This window comes from Megascapheus bottae, chromosome 1 (assembly GCF_031878675.1).
Source record: "Megascapheus bottae isolate mThoBot1 chromosome 1, mThoBot2.hap1, whole genome shotgun sequence".
NCBI classification, from domain to species: Eukaryota; Metazoa; Chordata; class Mammalia; order Rodentia; family Geomyidae; genus Megascapheus; species Megascapheus bottae.
In genome coordinates, this window is record NC_143509.1 from 9450161 (window position 1) to 9473834 (window position 23674).

Consider the following 23674-nt stretch of genomic DNA (forward strand, 5'->3'; position numbering starts at 1 on the left):
AACTTTCCTATCTCCATTTCTCTGTCCACCTTTTCCACTGCCTTCACCTTTCAGGAAGCGCTTTCAACTCTAAGGCACAATTAATTCTTTTACCTATTTTCCTGGTGGAGGTAATGTTCACCATATAATAGGATCGAGGTCTCCTCCCATTGTGTGCAGTCCATGGAGCGAGCATCTATCTCAGGAATGGGAGCATTTGTGGGGAAGATCTCAGTACATGGAGTTCCTGGATGTGGATGGAATATAGCATGGCTGGTCAACATGGCTGTGGATGCCTCCCGACAGAGAATTCCTCTAAGTGATTTCTTCCAAAATATGAGAGAGGGTAAAAAAGAGACTACCAGCTACAGAGAATTGAGGAGAAAGGAACACAATATCATTAAAATAACATAATGTGCTTAGCGCATTTAGTTCATGCCTGTAATCCCAGCTACTCAGGAAGTGGAGAGCTAAGGCTTGGGGTTCTAAGTCATTCTGGGCAAGAAAAGTCGGTCAGATTCTTATCTATATTTTTAGTACTAAAAAGATGACGGTGGGTCTAGCAATGGCCTTGAGTAAGAAGTCTCAGAAACTCTGAGTTTAAACCTGAGGACTGGCATGCACGTACACACACACACACACACACACACACACACACACACACACAATATACAACCCATGTGTGAGATTTCATGCTCTGGAGCAGGAACCTATTGTATGGAAATCAGCAGAATTAATGGATCATGCAATAATAAACTGAATGAATTTGATTCATATGCTCAGTGCTCTATCTATCTATCTATCTATCTATCTATCTATCTATCTATCTCCATATATATATATATATATATATATAATGTAAATGTTTATGGGGACAAGCCTGAGGGACAGGGAAGGAATGGTGGGGTTGAATAATGCAGAATATATGTGAAGATAAAGATGAAAATCCACTAAACCTTGAAATCGGGGCAGGACTATGTGCTGAAAAAGAGTTACAGAGGGGTTTATTTTGATCAAACCACAATATATGCCTGTGTGGAAATACCACAGCAAAACACATTTTTCCAGTTGGTATACATAGAAATCCATTCTGTGCACACAGAAGCCAGTGTGCATGTGCAAAACTGAGTGAGGAAAGGTAGCTTACAGCTGGCATTCTAGCTACTAAGCGGCTGCAATTGACTTATCAAGGTGTGAAGCCAGCTCAGGCAGGGAAATCCATGACATTCTCATTCCTGATTAATTACTAAAAAGCCACATGTGAGCTCTAGTTCACTTGGTATGTCTCAGAAGCTCAGGGACAGTGCCCAGTTGCACAGTTCAAGACCCATGACTGGCACATGTACATGCAGGCACACACACACAGACACAGACACACAAACACACACCCACACACAGACACACACGCACACACAGACACACACATGAAGGGGAATTCTTCCTTACTAATAATTCTTTTGTTGGCTAGATTTTGTTATGGACACTAATGGGAAACAAACTATACATTGTCAGTCAAATATGCCAGCAAAATATTGGAGAGGATAAGAAAAAAATTCCAATCAAAGCTGGTTCTGGTGTTTCATCTCTGTAATCATCATTGCTCAGGAGTCTTAGATCTGACAATGGCAGTTCAAAGCCAGCCTGGGCAGGAAAGTCTATGAGACCCTTATTTCCAAATATTGACAGAAAAAGCTGGAAGTGGAGATGCAACTCCAATAGTGCAGTGACAGTGCCATGGTTAGAGTTCAAGGCCCAGGTCTAGGTACACACACACACACACACACACACACACACACACACACACACACACGTCCCTGGCCTGGAACCCAAAAGACAATACCTGGTGCACATTGGTGCTTTAGCGGGCGATAAACAAATACATAATTGGATGTAGCAAAACTGACAGATGACGCTGATTATTGGTAAAGAGTGAAGAAAAGCGAGAGAGCTTTCAGAAAGGAACTTCATGAAGAATGCGCTCTAGGTTGCAGAAAGTGAGAGAAAGAAGGGAAATCAGAGTTCACAAAGCCTGAACTCCAAGTGCCTTAGAGTTCTGGGACCACATCTGCAGATGGCGAGCTCCCTTCTGGCCCTTCTCAGCCTCACTATTCCAGAGGATTGCCTGCTACACACCCCATTTTCTTTTTCTCTTGTTTTCCCTCACTGATAATAAATTTACATTTCCCGTCTTTACCAGGCTAACATGGTTCTGTATTTTGGTTATCACTGAAGATTTCTTATCTCCCCAACTCCTCCTTAGAAGTTTGTCAGCTAGGGTTTTGACCGAGACTGGATTCAGAGAAGGGAGTCAGAAGCTTGTGCAGTTTCTTGCAACTCAATCGATGTATCTACTAAGATCTCTTCAGGAAATGAACTGCCTTTCATGAAATAATTGTCTTTATGAAATGAAATGTCTTTCTAGTCTCCAAACCATTTTGTTCCCATGAGTTAAAGTGAAGATGACATCATGGATAAACAGATTTAGGTTAATTTCTTGCATTATTGTAGACTGTAAAAGGGTGAGAGGAATTAATTTTTTCCAATGGGAACACAGTTTATTTTGTTTTGATAAAAAGGATAACAATGAATTCTCAAAGGACCTATTAATTTCTATAGGAACGAAATCTCTGGAGATATGTCGATTTGGCATCTGCCTTGGAGAATCTTTGGACATGTAATAGATCACTTGATCTCTAGAGGGAAAGACAATTTCTTGATTTTTTTCACTGTTCAAGGTTTATTTGGTGTTTTCCTATGACATTTGGATAGTTTTTGCACTGTTTATATGTAGCTTTTTACATAACATGCAATGCACACTATTGATATATAATACATAAAATATCCTTTAAATCAGTGATGCATGTGACATGCGAAAATGGATTTATACAACCCATCCCAGGAAGGGTGATTGGGAAAAGAAGTTGGAACTAGGTGTTTTGGTGATTTACAAAGCACACAGTAACATATCTGGTTCGAAGGGTAATTAGGAACTATGTACCCTTCATTGGCAGTGGTGTCTCAGAGAGGGTAAAATTGTTTACAGTTACCAGTTTTTACAGTTACACAGGACCCATCCACCATCAGAATACAGCTGCATGTTTTCCTGGACCAGTCCTAGTCCTAATTTCAGGAAATGGATACTTTTCCCAGGTCTTTTTATAATGCTACTGGTTTAGTCACAGATCAGTATGGGACAACATGCATAATCCCCGACTAAAATTCTCTTGTAGCCTCGACAGTGAAGTGGTACATAGAAGACTTCAAAACTGTAGCTCCTTTGGGATTCCCCAAAGCGTATCTGCACTTTTCTTCAAGTGAGCCTCTTCCTCGGGAGTCAGAGTGACCTTCACCACATCTGAAATTCCATTCTGTCCCAGAATGCAAAGAACACTAAGGAAGACATCTTCCTTTATTCCATAGAGACCCTTAATCATAGTGGAAATTGGATGAACTCTTCGAAGAGTCTTCATAATACTTTCTGCTAAATCTGTCACAGACAGTACAATGACCCAGGATGTATATTGATCACCTCATAGGCACTGTCAACAACTTGTTTATGAACCTCATTCCACTGTTCCTTGTCTGCATCAGTGCCTAAATCAAGATTCAGATTCTTGAAGGAGACACCAGCAACATTCACTCCACTCCACACTGGCACACTAGAGTCTCCATGAGAACCCATCCATGACAGCTTAAGGGGTGAATTCCCAGCCTCTCTCCCATCAGGTAATGGAACCGAGCTGAATCCAGATTGCAACCACTTCCAATGACACACTTTTTGGGGAAGCCACTTATCTTCCAAGCCACCTAGGTCAGAATATCCACTGGATTGGAAACAGTAAGCAACTTGCAGTTTGGGCTGTCCGTCACTACATTAGGAATGATGAACTTAAAGATGTTTACATTGCGCTGGACCAAATTAAGACGGCTTAACCCTCTTGCTGACGGGCCCCAGCTGTGACAATAACCAGGTTGGAATTCGCAGTCACAGAGTAGTCTTTGCCAGAGACAATTTTTGGTGTTTTGTGGAAAAGGCTGCTGAGCTGGAGGTCCATCATTTCTCCCTTCAGTTTGTCTTCCATGACATCAACACGAGCAAGCTCGTCTGCCAAGTCCTGATGGGACAGGCCATGCCAACAGCACCAACTGCAACAACTGTAATCTTGTTCTGGGGGACATGATCCTCTTTAAGAATATTCACAATCAGCTGATCCTTGAGACCTTCCATTCTGGACTTGGAAGGACAGGAACTCCAGGGTGCCTAATGGGCGGGAGTCAGGTGCACGGCGGGCAGATCTGAACTCAGCAAGAGCCGCTCCATCCAATTTCTTGATTTTCATTCATTATTTAATAGTGTCTTATACTTGGAAGTTATAGATAAAAATACCACGTTTTATTTGGTCAGCAGCACACTGAGACACCCAGAACCCTATAAAATTATATTTGGTACCTCATATATGTTATCCTTAGTATCCATTCAGAATATCACAAGAATAGCTCAGTGCCCTGTTCAGTACATTTAATCAGTGTGTGATCATTTAAATATTATTTTATGCATGTATCCTCCCTGGTTAACTGGACATTTGTATTTTTTGATCTTCATTTCTCTCATATCAGCCCCTAATTCCTTACCTTCTGTTACTGCTCCCCTTGTCCCAATTGCTGGATTTCAATGAAGTCCGCTTAGAAAACACACGCCAGGCACGGTGGCTCACTCCTGTCATCGTAGCTACTCAGGAGGCTGAGATCTGAGGATCTTGGTTCAAAACCAGCCCAGGCATTAAAATCCATGAGACTCTTATCTCCAGTTAACCACCAGAAAAACAGAAGTGTGGCGGTGGCTCAAGGTGTACGGAGGTAATGTTGAGCTGAAGAGCTCAGGGACAGCGTCCAGGCTCAGAGTTCAAATTCAAGAACGGACAAAAAAAGTAAAGAAAGATAAAAAGAAAAAAGAAAACAATCTCAGCTAGGTGCTGCTGGCTCAGACCTGTAATTCAAAATACTTAGGAGGCTGAGATGTGAGGATTTAGATTTAGAAGACAGTGGGGCAGAAATGTCTGTAGAGTCTTCTCTTCAATGAACCACTAAAAAGGCAGAATGGAGCTGTGGCTCAAGCAGAAGAGCAGAATCATTGAGCAAAAAGAGTCATGAACAATCTCCAGGCTCTGAGTTTAAGCTCCAAGAGCAACACACACACACACGCACACACACACACACAGACAGACACACAGGAAAAGAAATGACACCCCCTAAATAAAGCTGGAAACATATGATTTCCTCCTGATCCTATTGAAAGATGGATAGTGTGTGTGTGTGTGTGTGTGTGTGTGTGTGTGTGTGTGTGTGTGTGTGTGTGTGTGTGTGTGTTGTGTTGGTTCTAGGCCTGCAATTCTGGATTGGAGAATTCTCCGTAACCTTTTGTGCTGAAGGTTGGGGCTCTATCACTTCTGCCACAACTCCACTTCTGTCTTGTTCCTACTGAACTGGAAAAAGGTCCTGGAGGAATTCAGGCCTATTATGACTGTGAGGTTCCATCCGCAGATCTCAGACTGTGCAGTAGCTGGGGGTTCAGGCATGAGCGACCAGCACCAGAACTGATTTTTGAAGTTACTTTAGTGGAGGTCATATATTGTGCACACAGTGACACTCTGGGATGTATTATTTTTTCAAATTTGAGTGCATGTTTTTCTTTCTCTTGATGGATTGCTCTGGCTGGGACACAGTGCTGAGTGACAGGGGTGAATGCAGGCTCCTGTGTAACCTAGATCTTTGAGAGAACCTTCCAGGTTTCTCCATTCAGCACATTGTGTGTTGTTCCCTTACCAGGGAGAGAGAAAGCTCACCCCTCTCTCTCCTCAACCCCCCTCTCTCTCTTCCTCTCTCTCTCTCTTTCTTGTGGGGCTTGAACTGTAGGCCTGGGCGCTATCTCTGAGCTCTCAAGGCTAACATTCTCCTTGTTTGAGCCACAGCACCACTTTCAGTTTTATGGTCATAAATTGTAGGTAAGATTCTGATGCACTTTCATGTCCAGGCTGGGTTTGATCTGTGATCCTCAGATCTCAGGCTCCCGAGTAGCTAGGATTCAGGTGTGAGCACAGGTTGCCCCGTTTACTTCCAGCAGTTTTATCGGTAGAGATAAGAGTGTCACAGACTTTCCTGCCCAACCTGGCTTGGAGGCGCCATCCTACATGTCAGCCTGTTAGACCTAAAACTGAAATTACAACAGGAAACCATAGAGAATGTAACTAGAGATACAGCCAAGACTAGTACTTTCTGGAAAGTTCGGTAGTATTTCATTAAATAGGAGGAAAAATTGACAAAAGGATTGCAGCAAATCAAATCTTTATTCAGAGCATGGGAAACGCTGATAAGAATGAGAGATGTGTGTGGGGTATTCACTTATAAAGAGCCCTAGTCCCGGAAGTTAGAAGGAAAGCCTCTCAGTTACTCAACACCAAATATTAAGGGTTTACAATTAAGTTGACTTCACAATGAGGAAAAAGATGGATAAGATAATGTTTATTCCTTTATTTATTCATGTATTTTTTTGTTTGGTCATGGGCTTGATCTCAGGGCTTGATTGCTGTTCTTGAGCTCTTCAGCTCAAGGCTACTGCCCTACCCCTTGAGTCACAGCACCACTTTTGGTATTCTAGTGGTTAATTGCCGATAAGAGTCTCACAGACTTTAGTGCCTAAGCTGACTTTTAACTATGATCCTCAAATCTCATCTTCCTGAGTAGCTAGGATTACAGGTGTGAGCCAATGCTCACAAGCAAGACAATCATTAAAGGAGGTAAAAATGGCCATGAAGAAATCCACAAAGAAATATTCAAACTCTTAAGTACATAGGATATGCAAATCAAGAAAAGAGTGTGATTCTGTATTATGTAAATGCTGAAGGAAATCTACAACACCAATTCTGGTGAAGTTGAGAAGAAACAGGCGAGCTCGGACACTGTTGTCTGAGGATGTCACTTAGTATAGCTATCATGGAAACAAGTTCATACCTGACTGGAAAGAGAAATTAGTAAAAAAAATATTCCCTCAAAATTAAACAAAATCTCACATGTAAGGCCATAACTGCTGTTCTGAAAGTGTTGAGATTTTATTTGGATTCTTGTATGTGTTTATTATGTTTCTTCTAAGTAAAAAATGAAGTTATTTTGTCTTGCCAAATGGCGGAGACTGACATCTGTTAGCCCCGCTACACAGGAGACTGGGATCTGAGGATTGGGGTTTAAAGCCAGCACAGGCAAAAGTCTATGAGGGTCTTATCTTTGAATAGCTCCCTGATATGGGGATTTTGTAGATGTGTCTCAAATAGCAGAGGAATAACCCTGATCAAAAATGCTCACAAACAGCATCAGACACTGAATTCAGTCTCAGGGCTGTAGAAGGGGAAGAGGAAGAGGAAGAAGCAGCAGCAGAAGTAGCAGCAGAAGCAGAAGCAGAAGTACAAGAGGAGCAGCAGGAGGAGCAGGAAAAAGAGGCAGAGGAGGAAGAAGAAGTTTTTTGTTTCAGGAGGAAGATTTAATATAGAAGGGGATAACTTAAGGGGATACTGTGTAACCTTGGACTGTGATAAGTGGATTCTATGCTCAATTAGAAATGACCAGAAGTATTTGTATAACACCTCGCCAAATGGGAATATTGAGGAAAATTCACACTGACAAGAATGTTGTTTTTCTGAAGTATAGCAAGTAAATTTCTTTCAAAGACAAATGTCCACATATAGACAGACAAACCATAGGGGCTTTGCAGGGTATTCTTGAATTCATATATATTTTCTAGATGGATATATATATATATATATATATATATATATATACTGAGTCCTATAATGAAGTAAAAGAATCAATGATGCTGATATTCAGCCAATTAGTCTTCCCTCTTGCAGTGGACTACTTTGTTCTGTGCTTCACAATCCATCAAGACAAGAGACCACTGTGCCTGGCAGTCTCCCCAGAGCCCCCATCACGTCCTGGTTACTCAGGCTGTAGATGAAGGGTTTCAGTATGGGAGTGACCACTGTGTACATCACCGAGGCCACCTTGCTTCTGTGGGCAGAGGAGGACACCGCAGAGCTGAGGTACACCCCAAGTCCTGTCCCGTAAAACAAGGAGACCACGCAGAGGTGAGAGCCACAGGTGGAGAAGGCTTTGTGGTTGCTAGCCGTGTTGGGAAGCTTCATTAAACAGGAGAGGATCTGATGGTAAGAGAAGAAGATTCCTAAGGCAGCAAACAAACCAAACAACACAAAAGCCAGGTACACACAGATGTCATTGATGAGGGTGTCAGAGACGGCCACTTTTAGTATTTGTTTCTTCATCAGTAGAACATGGAGTAGTGAGATGCAGAAAATGAGAAGCCAGGACACCAGAACCAGGAGGCCACAGAAGTGAGGGTTCATGATAACTGGGTATTTCAGTGGGTGACAGATGGCCACAAAGCGATCATAACCCACCACCATCAATAGGAAATTTTCCATTCCAACAAAAATCATGAAGAAATACACCTGAGTGAGGTACTCCGGGTAGGAGATGTCTTTCCTCTGGGTCTGGATGTTCACCAGCATCTTGGGGATGGTAGTAGTAGTAAAACATATGTCCACAAAAGACAGGTTGGAGAGGGAGAAGTACATGGGGGTGTGGAGGTGGGGGTCAGAGATGACGGCCAGGATGATGAGCAGATTTCCGAGCACAGTGATCAGGTACATGGACAGGAAGAGCCCAAAGAAGATGGGCTGGAGTTGAGAGTCATCTGAGAGGCCCAGGAGGAGGAATGGTGATTACCCTGTGTGGTTTTGTGCTGTCATAGCCATGGCTGTTTTCCGTGGGGCAAGTAAGGAAAAGTTCAGTCAATGCCCACTGCCCGCTCAGGTGGTCATGCCCTTCCCCCATCAGATGCCTTTTTTGTTTCCTAGCTTGACCTGCACAGCCAAGATTGGCTCCACTCACTTTCATATTGTAATATGTGGGTAAATATCCCTGTCTTGTATTCACTGACTGTGAGATTTTGTGTTTTGCTAGTCCTGAGGCTTGAACTCAAGGCCTGGGCACTGTCCTTGGCTTTGTCAAAGTTAGATTACTATTAAGTAAGCCACAGAAGCACTTCCAGTTTTTTCTATATGTGTGGTACTGAGGATTCAACCTCGAGTGTTCGTGCATGCTAGGCAAGCATTTTATCAGTAGGCCGTGCTGCAATCCCTATGAAATGTATTTTTCTAAACCTTATTCTTATCTACTTTTACAATGATGCTGCTATTCAATGATCGATTTTTGAGTAAAAGACCATTTCATCCATGTCACCACACTCCCCCCACTCCAACCCCTCCCTCAGTTCACTCAGTTCCAGCTTCACATTTGTACACTGAATATTAGGAATGATTTTGCCCACCTTTCTTCACTCCATTTCTCTGTCCACCTTTTCCACTGCCTTCACCTTTCAGGAAGCGCTTTCAACTCTCAGGTACAATTAACTCTTTTACCTATTTTCCTGGTGGCGGGAATGTTCACCATGTAATAGGATTGAGTTGTCCTCCCATGTGTGCAGGCCATGGAGCGAGCATCTATCACAGGAATGGGAGCATTTGTGGGGAAGATCTCAGTACATGGAGTTCCCGGATGTCATTCAGCCTCATTGCCCGGAGTCCAGGCCACGTTCGTGGGCTGAGCTGTTCTCAACACAGCACATCTGTTACCTGTGTGGATGGAATATAGCATGGCTGGTCAACATGGCTGTGGATGCCTCCCGATAGAGAATTCCTTCTAGGTGATTTATTCCAAAATATGAGAGAGGGTAAAAAAGAGACTACCAGCTGCACAGAAATGAGGACAAAGGAACACAACATCATTAAAATAACCAACGCTATGTTTAGCACATTTAATTGATGCTTGTAATCCTAGCTACTCAGGAAGTGGAGAGCTCAGGTTTGGGGTTGTAGGTCAGTCTGGGTAAGAAAAGTCTGTCAGAGTCTTATCTCCTTTTTGTAGCACTAAAAGGATGACAGTGGATCTTGTAGTAGCCTTCAGTAAGTAGTCTCACACACACACCATCCATCACTTGCATGGGATTTCATGCTCTGGAGCAGGAATATATTGTGTGCAAATCAGCACACAATATATGAAGGTGATTCATATGCTGAAGGCTCTGAAAGAGCAGTTTGTCTGGAATATTTACAAAGAAACCTTAAGGTTTTAACACTAGTGTTTGTCTTCTCCAGAACAATTACAAGTGTCAACATCTCTTATGCTCATGCAATGGAAGCTGTGTAAATCAGAATGACAGCATTCGGGAGGAAAATCTTCTTGGAAATGGAAATCATTTGTGCTGGGGAGAGGAAAGATGGAGTAGGAAAGGAAGGCACAGGCCTTTTAGGCTGAGACAATGAATGAAATCAGCCCCGCTGTCCTGTGGACGAAAAGAGAACAGAAACAGATATATAATGGAATAGTATTCAGCCTTTAAGAACAATGGATTCCATCCTGTGGAGGAAAATGACTGGAAGCAAAATAATCCAGGTTCAGAAAGACAAATGGTGGGGAGGGAAGATGGCGCCGAGACAATAGGGACGCTGCCTAGCTTTCTCTGACAAAAAGAGAAAACCAGGGAGTCCCACGAGCCAATTACCTAAAGAAAACCATAACAACAAACTCAAAAAGCAACGGAGAAGGACTCAAACCCGAAAAAAAATCCAGATAAAGCTCACATCCAACTTTCTCAAAGAATTCGGAATGCGAGGACCCCTCCCCCACCTCTCGCCCAAAGCTGTGGAAAGCCGGGAAAAGCAGCAGCTGGCGCCGGACCAAGCCGCGAAAAGCGGCTTGAGCGCGTTCCGGCTACACGAAGGGAAAACGGCGGCGGGCACCAGCTCTAATCCACGAAAAGCGGATGCAGTGGAGGGCGCCAGGCTGAGAGCCCAACGGCTGCAGAAACCAGCACAGAACCGGGCCAGAGAATGGCGGAAGCAGCGGAACCCAGATGCGGAACCAAACAGCAAGCAGCGGAACCCAGACGCAGAACACAGGCGGCAGCGGAGACCCGAGGGGAGTGAAAGACTCCCCACCACTGTGGCACACCCGCAGAGGGACGCAGAGGCTTGAGTAATACAGCGCATCCCCAAACACATCGGGAAAGCGGAGCGGGTGCCAAGCAATAGAACTTAACTCAGACCCCAACACCCCGCCAGAGAAAGACTGGCGGGAGCAGGGGGGCAAGGAATTTAGAATCCTGTCCCTTCCCTCAACAGCCCCCTTCCTCAGGCCATTGACTGGAGATTGACAGGCGGGCTACCCATAAGACCCAGCACCCCACCAAGGGAGGCGGGGCTGTCCCAACTCCCACCCGCCCAACGGGCTCAACCCCCAGCCCTCTGACTGGAGACTGACAAGCGGGTGGACCCTAAGACTCAGCACCCCACCAGAGGAGGCGGAGCTGTCCCAGCTCCCATCCGCCCACCAGGCTCCTATCCCAGGCCACTGGATCTGGAGAGTGAAGGGCGTTGGGACCCTGCCTTACAACAGTGGGTAGGCGGTGCGGGTAAATAGGAGCGTGCATCTGCCCCCCCTCAATTCTTGAGCGGGGCATCCTCCAGCTGGGAATCCTGAGCAAGACACCACCGAGAGCCCCCCACCACAGTCACAGACTGTGACAAAGCAGTGGAAACACAGCAGGGATCTGAAGGGCCGACCAGCAGCCAAGCTCCCCTTCTGAGAACCAAAAAGGCGAGGCTCCGCCCTTGGAGCCCACGTCCCCAGCTGGGCCCCACCCGTGGGATCAGAGGGGTCTCCTGCTGGTCCTGCTGAGAGCCCCTGAAACTCTCCATCCCCAGACCCTTGGCTTGGGGCCGCCACTGGAAGCAGCACAGGAAAACGTTCGCCAACCGCGCTCAGACGGAAGCTCGCAGATCCATCCCATGGTCCACTCTGAGGCCACTGGTTAGGCTAAAAGCTAGTCACACAGCAACACATAAGTTTTATTCTAATACTTTCCAACTTTGTACTCAAATATGCTACCTACTTACCCCCTGACCTCTCTCATTCTATTTTTCTATCTCTGGACCTCTGCTCCTCTTTGAACCCTTATACTGCATGGATCTACGCTTGATGGCTGTTGAGCAACATTGTATATCTAGGTGTTTAATTATTCTCTAGGCTCAGAGGGACTTAAAGACAATAGAGATTGGATTTAGAGGCTTATTGTTTTGAGGATAAATCGCTTATCAGTGAATTATTAGACTAGTCGGTAACTGCACAAAAAGAAAGAGTGATAACACCAATCAAAACTTGTGAATATCTAGAATCTGCCAGCTACAGAGGTTTAGGTTAGTTATATCTGAAAAACTATAATCGTGTTTAGTATTAAACTGCTCCCATTTTCAAATGGGCAGAACAAGAAACTCAAGAAAAATGACAAATCAAGAAACAATATCTCCCACCCCCCGACCCAATGTAAACAGCCAATGGAACAGTCACTGGCAAACCTAGAGGAGAGTCTTCCAAGTGCTGAACAAATGAAATTGATAAACATCATTAATGAAAAATGTGAAAATATAAAGAAAGAGATAAGGGAGGAAGCCATAGCTGAACAAGAGGAAACCATAAACAAGGTGATAAGTGAAAAAGAAGAAGCCATAAAGAAGGCCATAATAAAGGTTTTTCAAAGAAAGATGGATGAATTCATAGAATCTACAAATAAAAAGGTGACTGAACTCCAGCAAATGTTGAAAGAAAATAAAGCTACTGAGCTAACCACTCAAATGGGAATCAAGGAGCTAAAGAAATCCATACATGATCTAAAAGAAGAGATGTAAGGCATCAAAAATAAGCAATTAGTAAGAAGGGCGATGAAAAATAAAGTAGATAGCTTTGATAGCAGGTTAGACAATGCAGAGGAGAGAATTTCCGGGGCTGATGATAATTTAGTTATTATAGAGAAAGAACAGAAAATGAGTCAATCCAAATCTAGGCAAAATGAGAGAGAGCTTCAGGACGTCCAAGATACAATTAGGAAGCCTAATTTAAGGCTAATTGATATTGAGGAGGGCGTGGAGAAAGAGGTCAATGGTATTGGAAATATACTTCAGGGAATCATCTCAGAGAATATCCCAAATATCCAGAAGGGCAGACCCATCCAGATAAAAGAAGCTTTAGAATAGCAAACAGACCTGACCAGAAAAGAACATCTCACCGCCACATCGTAATCTGAACTGGATCAATAGAAAGCAAAAAGGCTCCTAAAGGCAGCCAGGGAAAAGGGTTCAGTAACCTATAAAGGAAAACCAATCAGAATAACCCCAGATTACTCAGCAGAGACCATGCAAGCAAGAAGTGACTGGAAGCATATAGGTCATGCCCTGAAGTCAAATAACTACCAACCAACAATACTGTACCCAGCTAAGCTCTCATTCATAACTGAGGGAACAATAAAAACATTCCATTCCAGGGAAAAGCTGCAACAATATGTCGCAACAAAACGAACACTACAGAGAATTCTGAAAGATGTTCCATACATAGAAAATCAAAATAAATGCAAAAAAGGGAAAGAAATGGCACCTAAACAGCATACAATCTAAGGACCACAAGAACTGTCAAGACACAGGCCCTAATAAAAGCTTTTAAAAATTGTAGGACCTAATAAATATCTCTCAATCCTAACTCTCAATATCAATGCACTTACCTCTCCAATTAAACGTTATAGGCTGTCTAGTTGGATCAAAAAGCAAGAGCTATTGTTCTGCTGTCTTCAAGAGACACATCTTACCCAAAAAAACAATCATCTTTTGAAAGTGAGAAGTTGGAATAAACTCTATCAAGCTAACGGCCCCCATAAACAGGCTGGAGTTGCCATCCTCATATCAGATAAAATAGACTTCAAACTACAATTAGTAAGAAAAGACAAAGAAGGTTAATACATACTACTAAAGGGATCTTTCCACCAGGAAGATATAACGATCCTAAATATTTACACACCCAATCCCGGACCTCCAAACTTAATCAAGCAAACTTTACTTACACTGAAACCATACATAGATTGAAATACAGTGATTGTCGGTGACTTTAACACACCAATCTCACCTATGGACAGATCAACAAGGCAAAAACTCAACAGAGAATCCTTAGAACTGAACAACTATATAGACCAACTAGATCTAACAGACATCTGCAGAATATTCCACCCAGCAACAACACAACATACGTTTTTCTCAGCAGCACAAGGAACATTTTCCAAAATAGATCACATCTTAGGCCATAAAACAAACCTGGACAGATTCAGAAACACTGAAATTATTCCATGCACACTCTCAGACCACAAAGGCATCAAACTGGAACTGAACACACATCTCCACCAGCGAAAACCCTGTAACTCATGGAGACTGAACAACACATTGTTGAATCACCAATGGGTCATCGAAGAGATCAGAACAGAAATCCAACAGTTTATGAAATTTAACAGTAAGAAGCACACAAAATACCAACTCCTTTGGGACACAGCCAAGGCAGTACGCAGAGGAAAATTTATAGCGCTGAGTGCCTACAACAACAAGGTGGAAAAGTTGCAAAACAACAAGTTAATTTCTCACCTTAAGCTCCTGAAAAAAGAGCAACAAAACAACCCTAATTCCAGTAGAAGAATGCAAATTATTAAAATCAAAGCAGAATTAAATGATTTGGAATCCAAAAAAAACTATAGAAAGAATCAACAAAACAAGGAGTTGGTTCTTTGAAAAATTAACAAAATTGACAAGGCCTTAGCAAATCTTACCAAAAAAAGAAGAAAGCATATCGAAATAAACAAAATCGCAGATGAAAATGGTAATATCACGACAGAAATTACCAAGGTACAGAATATCATGAGGGAATACTTCTCAAACCTTTATGCCAACAAATTTGAGAATCTAGATGAAATGGATGAATTCCTAGCCAATATTAACATACCCACACTGAACCAAGAAGAACTAAGCCAACCCAACAGGTCTATTTCAAGCTCTGAAATAGAAATGGCAATTAGAGAACTTCCACCTAAGAAAAGCCCAGGGCCCGATGGATTCACAGCTGAATTCTATAAGGTCTTCAAAGCAGAGCTCACACCAATACTCCTCAAGCTCTTCAACGAAATTGAAAATGAAGGTTCCTTACCAAACTCATTCTATGAAGCCAGTATAACCCTCATCCCCAAACCAGACAGAGATTCATCAAAGAAAGAGAACTATAGACATATTTCTTTGATGAACATCGATGCAAAACTTCTCAACAAAATACTGGCCAACCATCTACAACAACTCATCAAAAAAATTATACACTATGATCAAACTGGATTCATCACGGGGTGGCAAAGCTGGTTCAACATACGCAAATCAATTAATATAATTCAACCCATCAACAGGAGCAAGGACCAAAATCACATGATTGTCTCAATAGACGCGGAAAAGGCATTTGACAAGCTCTGGAGAAACTAGGAATCCATGGAACATTCCTCATTGTAATAAAGGCTGTGTATGAGAAACCTACTGCTAGTATTACACTTAATGTTGAAAATCTAAAGCCATTCCCTCTAAAATCAGGAACGAGACAAGGATACCCACTCTCTCCACTACTCTTTAACATACTATTAGAATTCCTAGCCAGTGCAATAGGGCAAGAAGAAAGCATAAAGGGGATCCAAGTAGGGAAAGAGGAAATAAAACTATTCCTCTTTGCAGATGACATGATTCTGTATTTAAAGAATCCTATAGACTCTACTCCCAAGCTCCTTGAGTTGATTCAAAGCTTTGGAAGAATAGCAGGCTATAAAATCAACCCTCAAAAATCAACTGCCTTCCTTTACGCCAACAGTGAGAGGAACAAGGCAATAATCAGGAAAGCAACTACTTTCACAATAGCCTCAAAGAAAATAAAGTACCTAGGATTTAGATTAACTAAGAATGTAAAGGACCTCCACTGCCGCCGCTTTTCTTAGATTAGAGCCGGTGTCCGCGCCCGCCGCTTGGAGCCGGAGCCCGCTCAAGCCGCTTTTCGTGGCTTGGTCAGGCTTCAGCAACTGCTTTCCTAGGCTTTCCGCGGGTTTGGGCAAGGTTTGGGGGAGGGGTCCTTGCATTCCGAATTCTTTGAGAAAGTTGGATGTGAGCTTTATCTGGATTTCTTTTCCGGTTTGAGTCCTTCTCCGTTGCTTTTTGAGTTTGTTGTTCTAGATTTCTTTAGATAGTTGGCTCGTGGGACTCCCGGGTTCTCTCTTTTTGTCAGAGAAAGCTAGGCAGCATCCCTATTGTCTCGGCGCCATCTTCCTTCTCCCTCAAATCGCCCCATTTGTTAGGAAATGGAAAGACTTAGAAAAAATAATATTAAGTGAAGTAAGCCAGACTCAAAGCAACTTAGGCTCAATGGTTTCCCTCATTCGTCATAATCAGTCGAAACCTTGGGCTCTACTAGCAGAGATTTGCAATAGAGCAAAATCTTGTTACATAAGGACATATAATGTGAAGCTAATTGAAAGGACCTCCAGGATATTGAAACAAAAGCCGAATGAATGATTGTTGTCCTTAATGTACTATGTTGTCTCTCATCTCCTTTGCTGTCCCTTGGTTATCTCATATTGGTATAGTATCTCACTTTGTTATCTGATATATTGAATTTATTTGTATTTGAATATTTGAAATTTGATAGGGAAGGGGGGAAAACCAAGACGGGTGGGGGGTTTGGGGGGGAGGGAAACGGGCACCAAGACATGTGAAAGGGTATCAATATATGTGAATTAATGCACCTTCTATATGCAAATATCATGTAACCCTTTTACTAATTACAATAAAAAATAAAGAATAAAAAATAAAAAAAGAATGTAAAGGACCTTTTTGATGAAAACTTTAAAACCCTAAAAAAGGAAATTAAAGCAGAACTAAGGAAATGGAAAAACCTCCCATGCTCCTGGATTGCAGAATCAACATTGTGAAAATGACAATCTTGCCAAGAGCTATCTACAAATTCAATGCAATACCCATCAACATCCCAATGTCATTCTTTAAAGAAATAGAAGAGGCAATCCAATATTTCGTATGGAATAATAAAAGACCCCCGTATAGCAAAAACACTTCATAGCAGAAAGAACAGCGCTGGAGGAATTTCAATTCCAAACTTTAGACTCTATTACAGGGCTATAATTATCAAAACAGCTTGGTACTGGCACAGGAACAGGCCTGAAGACCAGTGGAAGAGAACTGAGGACCCAGATATTAAACCACAGACCTATGGCCACCTAATCTTTGACAAGGGAGACAAAAAAATAGAATGGAAGAAAGACAGCCTCTTCAACAAGTTCTGCTGGCAGAACTGGTTAAGCACCTGCAGAAAACTAAAGCTGGATCCTTCTTGGTCACCTTACACTAGAATTAACTCCAAATGGAGCAAAGACTTGGAGGTAAAAGCTGACACACTGAAAACTTTACAAGAAGGAATAGGAGATACACTAGGCCTCCTTGGCACAGGTCGAAACTTTCTTAATAAGGACCAAGAATCACAACAAATCAGAGAAAGGCTGGATAATTGAGACTGCATTAATCTGCAGAGCTTTTGTATGGCAAAGGACATAGCTAGTAAACTAATCAGGAAGCCTACAGAGTGGGAGAAGATCTTCACGAACCAAACAACGGAAAAAGGCCTCATATCTAAAATACATCTACAACTCAAAAAATTGAATCACTCCAAAACTAACCTCCAAAGTAACAACCATCCAATTGGCATTTACCCAACCATCCAGAAACAAGGACATACTAAACCCACTAGCACAACAATGTTCATTGTAGCACTATTCACCATAGCAAAGATATGGAACCAACCTAGATGTCCCTCAGTTGATGAGTGGATCAACAATTTGTGGTATTTGTACACAATAGAATTCTATGCTGCTGTCAGAAAGAATGACATCGCCCCATTTGTTAGGAAATGGAAAGACTTAGAAAAAATCATATTAAGCGAAGTAAGCCAGACTCAAAGGAACTTAGGCTCAATGGTTTCCCTCATTCGTCATGATCAGTAGAAACCTTGGGCTCTACTAGCAGAGATTTGCAATAGAGCAAAATCTTGTTACATGAGGCCATATAATGTGAGGCTAATTGAAAGGACCTCCAGGATATTGAAACAAAAGCCATATAATGAATGATTGTTGTCCTTAATGTACTATGTTGTCTCTCATCTCCTTTGCTGTCCCTTGGTTATCTCATATTGGTATAGTATCTCACTTTGTTTTGTGATATATTGAATTTATTTGTATTTGGATATTTGAAATTTGATAGGGAAGCGGGGAAAACCAAGATGGGTGGGGGTTGTGGGGGGGAGGAAAATGTGTACCAACACATGTGAAAGGGTATCAATGTATGTGAATTAATGCACCTTCTATCTGGCAAATATCATGTAACTCTTTTGCTAATTACAATAAAAATATTAAAAAAAACAAACACAAATGGTACATGTGTTCTCTTCTTCACAGTTTTGTGTCTTTGTATCTATTTGTCTGCCTACGCTGCTAGCTATCTTCTTACCCACCTTCCAACCCACTGTATGTCTATTATTTATGTATGTATGTGTCTGTCTGTCATGTACGTACCAGGCTACTGTGATATCTCAGTTTCTGTGTATGTGTGTACCGTTATCTATGTATGTATGCCTGTGTATATCTATCTGGGTATTATCTATCTACCTTTGTACTTACCTGTCTGTCTCTTGGTTATTTATATATCTATCTATGTGTTTTGTATTACCTTCTGATATATCTATGTAATTGCCCATCTATTATCTGTGTATCTATCTGTCTGTCTGTTGGTCCATTACCTACTGGACTGTATCTTTGTTGGTTTGTATCTTTGTTTTTTTTCTTTTTCATTTATCTTTAATTCTATCTTCTCTAACAAAGTTTTATGAATTACAATGAAATCATAAATTTTATGTCTAACTCAATGGGCATACTGACAGTTAACTGTGAAATACGTATAGTTTCAAGTCGTCGTTTCCTACCTAGACACTTGATATTTATACAGTGAGATGTAAAAATAAATAGGGAAGGGGGGATAATAAGATGAGGGGCAGGGGTGAGGCAAAGGTAATGGGGACCAAAAAATGAAAAGGGCATCAGTGTTTGTGAAGTAATGCACCTTCTATCTGTTGAATATAATGTAACCCTTCTGTTAATTAGAATGAAATATCAAAAAAGATAATAAATAGTAGGCTTATCTCAATCTTGTTTGCCCATTAAAGGAATCTAATCTTTTCAGGATTCTATACAGGGAGACAATTGTTACTCTATTGGAATCATTAAAGGTTAGGAAAATGTCACTCTTAGAATTATAATTTTTCTTAGCATCTAATTTTTATTATCTATGATCAATCTACATATTATCTATCTATCTGTAAATATATCAGCAATGTAGTTGTTTATGGGGACAAGCCAGAGGGAGAGGGAAGTAATGGTGGGATTAATACAGAATATGTGTGAAGATGAAGATAAAATCCACTAAACCCTGCTGAAATCAGAAGAAGGGACTATGGGCCAAAGAAAGAGCTACAGAGGGGTTTGGTGTGATCAAAACACAATATATGCCTTTGTGGAAATACCACAGCAAAACCCCCTTTTCCAGTTGGAATACATAGAAAACCATTCTGTGCACATTGAAGCCAGTGTGCATGTGCAAAACTAAGTGAGGGAAGTTAGGTGCCAGTGGCTCAAGCTGGCATTCTAGCTACTATGAGGCTGCAATTGAAGGATCAGGGTGTGAAGCCAGCTCAGACAGGGAAATCATGAGATTATCATTCCTGATTAATTACCAAAAAGCCACAAGTGAGCTGTAGTTCACTTGGTATGGCTCAGGGACAGTGCAAAGACCCACAGTTCATGCCCCATGGCTGGCAATGCACATGCAAGCACACACACACACACACACACACACACACACACACACACACACACAACACATACACATAGAACACACACAGACACACATGAAGGGGAATTCTCCTTTATCAATAATTCCATTGTTGGCTAGATTTTGTTATGGACACTAATGGGAAAGGAAAGTCCACGAGACACTTATTTCCCAATAATGACAGAAAAAGCTGGAAGTTGAGCTGTAGCTCAAGTAGTAGAGTGCTAGCCTTGAGTAAAAGGAGATTAGGACAGTGCCAAGTTCAAGGCTCAGGCCTAGAGAAAAAAGAAGCCCAGTGGCATGGAACCCAACAGACAATACCTGGTGCACATGGATCTTTAAGCAGGTGATTAATAAATACATAATTGGATAAAGCAAAGCTGACAGATAACGCTGATTCTTGAAGAAGATCAAGAGACTTTGCAGAAAGAAACTTCATGAGAAAGGTGCTGTAGGCTGGAGAAAGAAGGGAAATCAGAGTTTCCAAAGCATGAACTCCATGAGGATGATAAGTTACCTGGAGATCTGGGACCTCACCTGCATACTTTTTCAGCTAGAGTTTTCACGGAGACTGGATTCAGAGAAGGGAATCAGAAGCTTCTGCAGTTTCTTGCAAGTCAATCGATGAATCTACTAAGATCTCAACAAATGAATTGTATTTCATGAAATAATTGTTTTCATGGAATAAAATATCTTTCTAGTCTCCAAACCATTTTGTTCCCATGAGTTAAAGTGAAAATGACATCATAGATAAACAGATTTAGGTTAATTTTTTGCAATATTGTAGCTGGTACAGGGAGAGAGGAATTAATTTATTCCAAGGGGAACATAGTTCTTTTTGTTTTTTTCCCTTTTGTTTTGATTGAAGAAAATAAGAAGGAATCCTTACAGGAACTGTTAATTTCAATAGGGACTAAATTTCTGGAGACAGGTCTCTTCACTGTCTTGAAGAATATTTGGACATGTAATAGATCACTTGATCTCTATAGGGAAAGACAATTTCTTGGATTTTATTCATTATTTCAAAAGTATCTCAGGTTTTAAAGTTATAGAAATCACATGTTTAATATGGACACTGCGAAACTGAGCACACTACCAAATGTTTCCATCTATAAAATTATATTTGTTACCTCATATGTGTTACCCTTAGTATCCATTCAGAATATCACAAGAATAGATCAGTGCCCCGTTCAGTGGATTTAATAAATGTATGATCATTTAATTATTATTATTTAATGAATGTATCTTCCCTGGCTAACTGGACATTTGTATTTTCTGATCCTCATTTCTCCCATATCAGCCCCAAGTTCCTTACCTTCTGTTATCATCCCTCTCAGCCCAATTGATGGATTTCTTCTTTTATATTTTTTATTGTAATTAATAAAATGGTTGCATGATATTTGCCAAATAGAAAGTGCATTAATTCACATATATTGATACACTTTAACATGTCTTGGTACCAATTACCCTCCCCCGCACCGCCCCGTCTTGGTTTTCCCCCCTTCCCTATCCAATTTCAAATAACCAAATACAAATAAATTCAATATATCAGATAACAAAGTGAGATCCTGTAACAATATGAGATAACCAAGGGACAGCAAAGGAGATGAGAGATAACGTAGTACATTAAGGACAACAATCATTCGTTATATGGCTTTTGTTTCAATATATTGGAGATCCTTTCAATTAGCTTCATACTATATGGCCTTATGTATCAAGATTTTGCTCTATTGCAGATCTCTGCTAGGAGAACCAAAGGTTTCTCCTGATTATGACAAATGAGGGAAACCATTGAGCCTAAGTTCCTTTGAGTCTGGGTTACTTCACTTAATATGATTTTTTTGTAAGCCTTTCCATTTCCTAACAAATGGGGAGATGTCATTTTTTCTGACTGCAGCATAGAATTCCTTTGTGTACAAATACCACTCATCAACTGAGGGACATCTAAGTTGGTTCCATATCTTTGCTGTGTTGAATAATGCTGCAATGAATATTGTTGTGCTAGTGGATTTAGTATGCCCTAGATTCTGGATGGTTGGGTAAATGTAAAGTAGTAGAATTGCTGGGTCTTAGGGGAGTTCTATGTTTAGCCTTTTGAGGCACTGCTATACTGCTTTCCATACTGGTTGAATGAGTTAGCACTCCCACCAACAATGTAGTAGTGATCCCTCCTGGCCACATCCCCTCCAGCATCTGTTATTATTCGTTTTCCTGATCCTGGCCATTCTAACTGGAGTGAGTTGGAATCTTAGAGTTGTTTTGATTTGCATTTCTTTTATGACCAGCGATGTTGAGCATTTCTTCATGTGTCTATAGGCCATTTTCGTTTCTTCTTCAGAGAAGACTCTCTTTAAGTCTTTGGCCCATTTTTTAATGGGATGGTTGTTATGGTGGAGATTGGTTTTGGAGGGATTCAATTTTTTGAGTTGTTGATATATTTGAGATATGGGGCCTTTGTCCGTTGTTTGGTTGGTGAAGATCTTCTCCCACTCTGTAGGCTTCCTAATTAATTTCCTAGCTATGTCCTTTGCCATATAAAAGCTCCGCAGTTTAATGCAGTCCCACTTATCTAGCCTTTGTCTGATTTGTTGTGATTCCGGTCCTTATTAAGAAAGTTTCGACCTGTGCCAATGAGGCCTAGTGTATCTCCCATTCCTTCTTGTAAAGTTTTCAGTGTGTCAGCTTTTACCTCCAGGTCTTTGATCCATTTGGAGTTAATTCTAGTGCAGGGTGACAAAGAAGGATGCAACTTTAGTTTTCTGCAGGTGTTTAACCAGTTCTGCCAGCAGAACTTGTTGAAGAGGCTGTCTTTCTTCCATTCTATTTTTTTGGCTCCCTTGTCAAAGATTAGGTGGCCATAGGTCTGTGGTTTAATATCTGGGTCCTCAATTCTATTCCATTGGTGTTCAGGCCTGTTCTTGTGACAACCAACCTGTTTTGATAATTATAGTTCTGTAATAGAGTCTAAAGTTTGGGATTGAAATTCCTCCAGCGCTGTTCTTTCTGCTAAGAAGTGTTTTTGCTATACGGGGGTCTTATATTATTCCATATGAAATTTTGGATTGCCTCTTCTATTTCTTTAAAGAATGTCATTGGGATATTGATGGGTATTGCATTGAATTTGTAGATAGCCCTTGACAAGATTGTCATTTTCACAATGTTGATTCTTCCAATCCAGGAGCATGGGAGGTTTTTCCATTTCCTTAGTTCTGCTTTAATTTTGTTTTTTAGGGTTTTAAAGTTTTCATCAAAAGCAGACCAGAAGATCAGTGGAACATAATAGAAGACCCAGAAACAGAACCATATACCTATAGGCAACTTGTATTTGACAAAGGAGCCAAAGATGTACAATGGAACAAACACAGTCTATTCAATTATTGGTGCTGGCAAAACTGGGCAGCCACATGCAGAAAACTAAAAATTGACACTAGCCTTTTGCCATGCACAAGCATTAACTCAAAGTGGATCAAACACCTCAACGTCAGACTGGAAACCGTGAAATTGCTACATGGTAATGTAGGAGAGACACTGGAACTCGTAGGCACAGGCAACAAATTCCTGAACAGAATCCCAGGGTGACAACAGGTCGGAGAGAGACTCGATAAATGGGACTACCTAAAAGTAAAAAGTTTCTGTACAGATAAAAACATAGTTGCAAAAGTAGAAAGACAGCCATCCAACTGGGAAGAGGTATTCACCAAGAACACATCTGACAAATGCTTAATATCCAGTATCTACAGGGAACTCAAGAAACTAATCCCCCAAAAACCCAATAAACCATTCACTAA

At 41.4% G+C, this 23674-nt stretch overlaps 1 pseudogene; it reads right to left on the reverse strand.

Moving 5' to 3' along the window:
- Positions 1–3239: 3239 nt before the first annotated feature.
- LOC150068323 (L-lactate dehydrogenase A chain pseudogene) lies at positions 3240–4228 on the reverse strand (annotated as a pseudogene).
- Positions 4229–23674: the final 19446 nt, after the last annotated feature.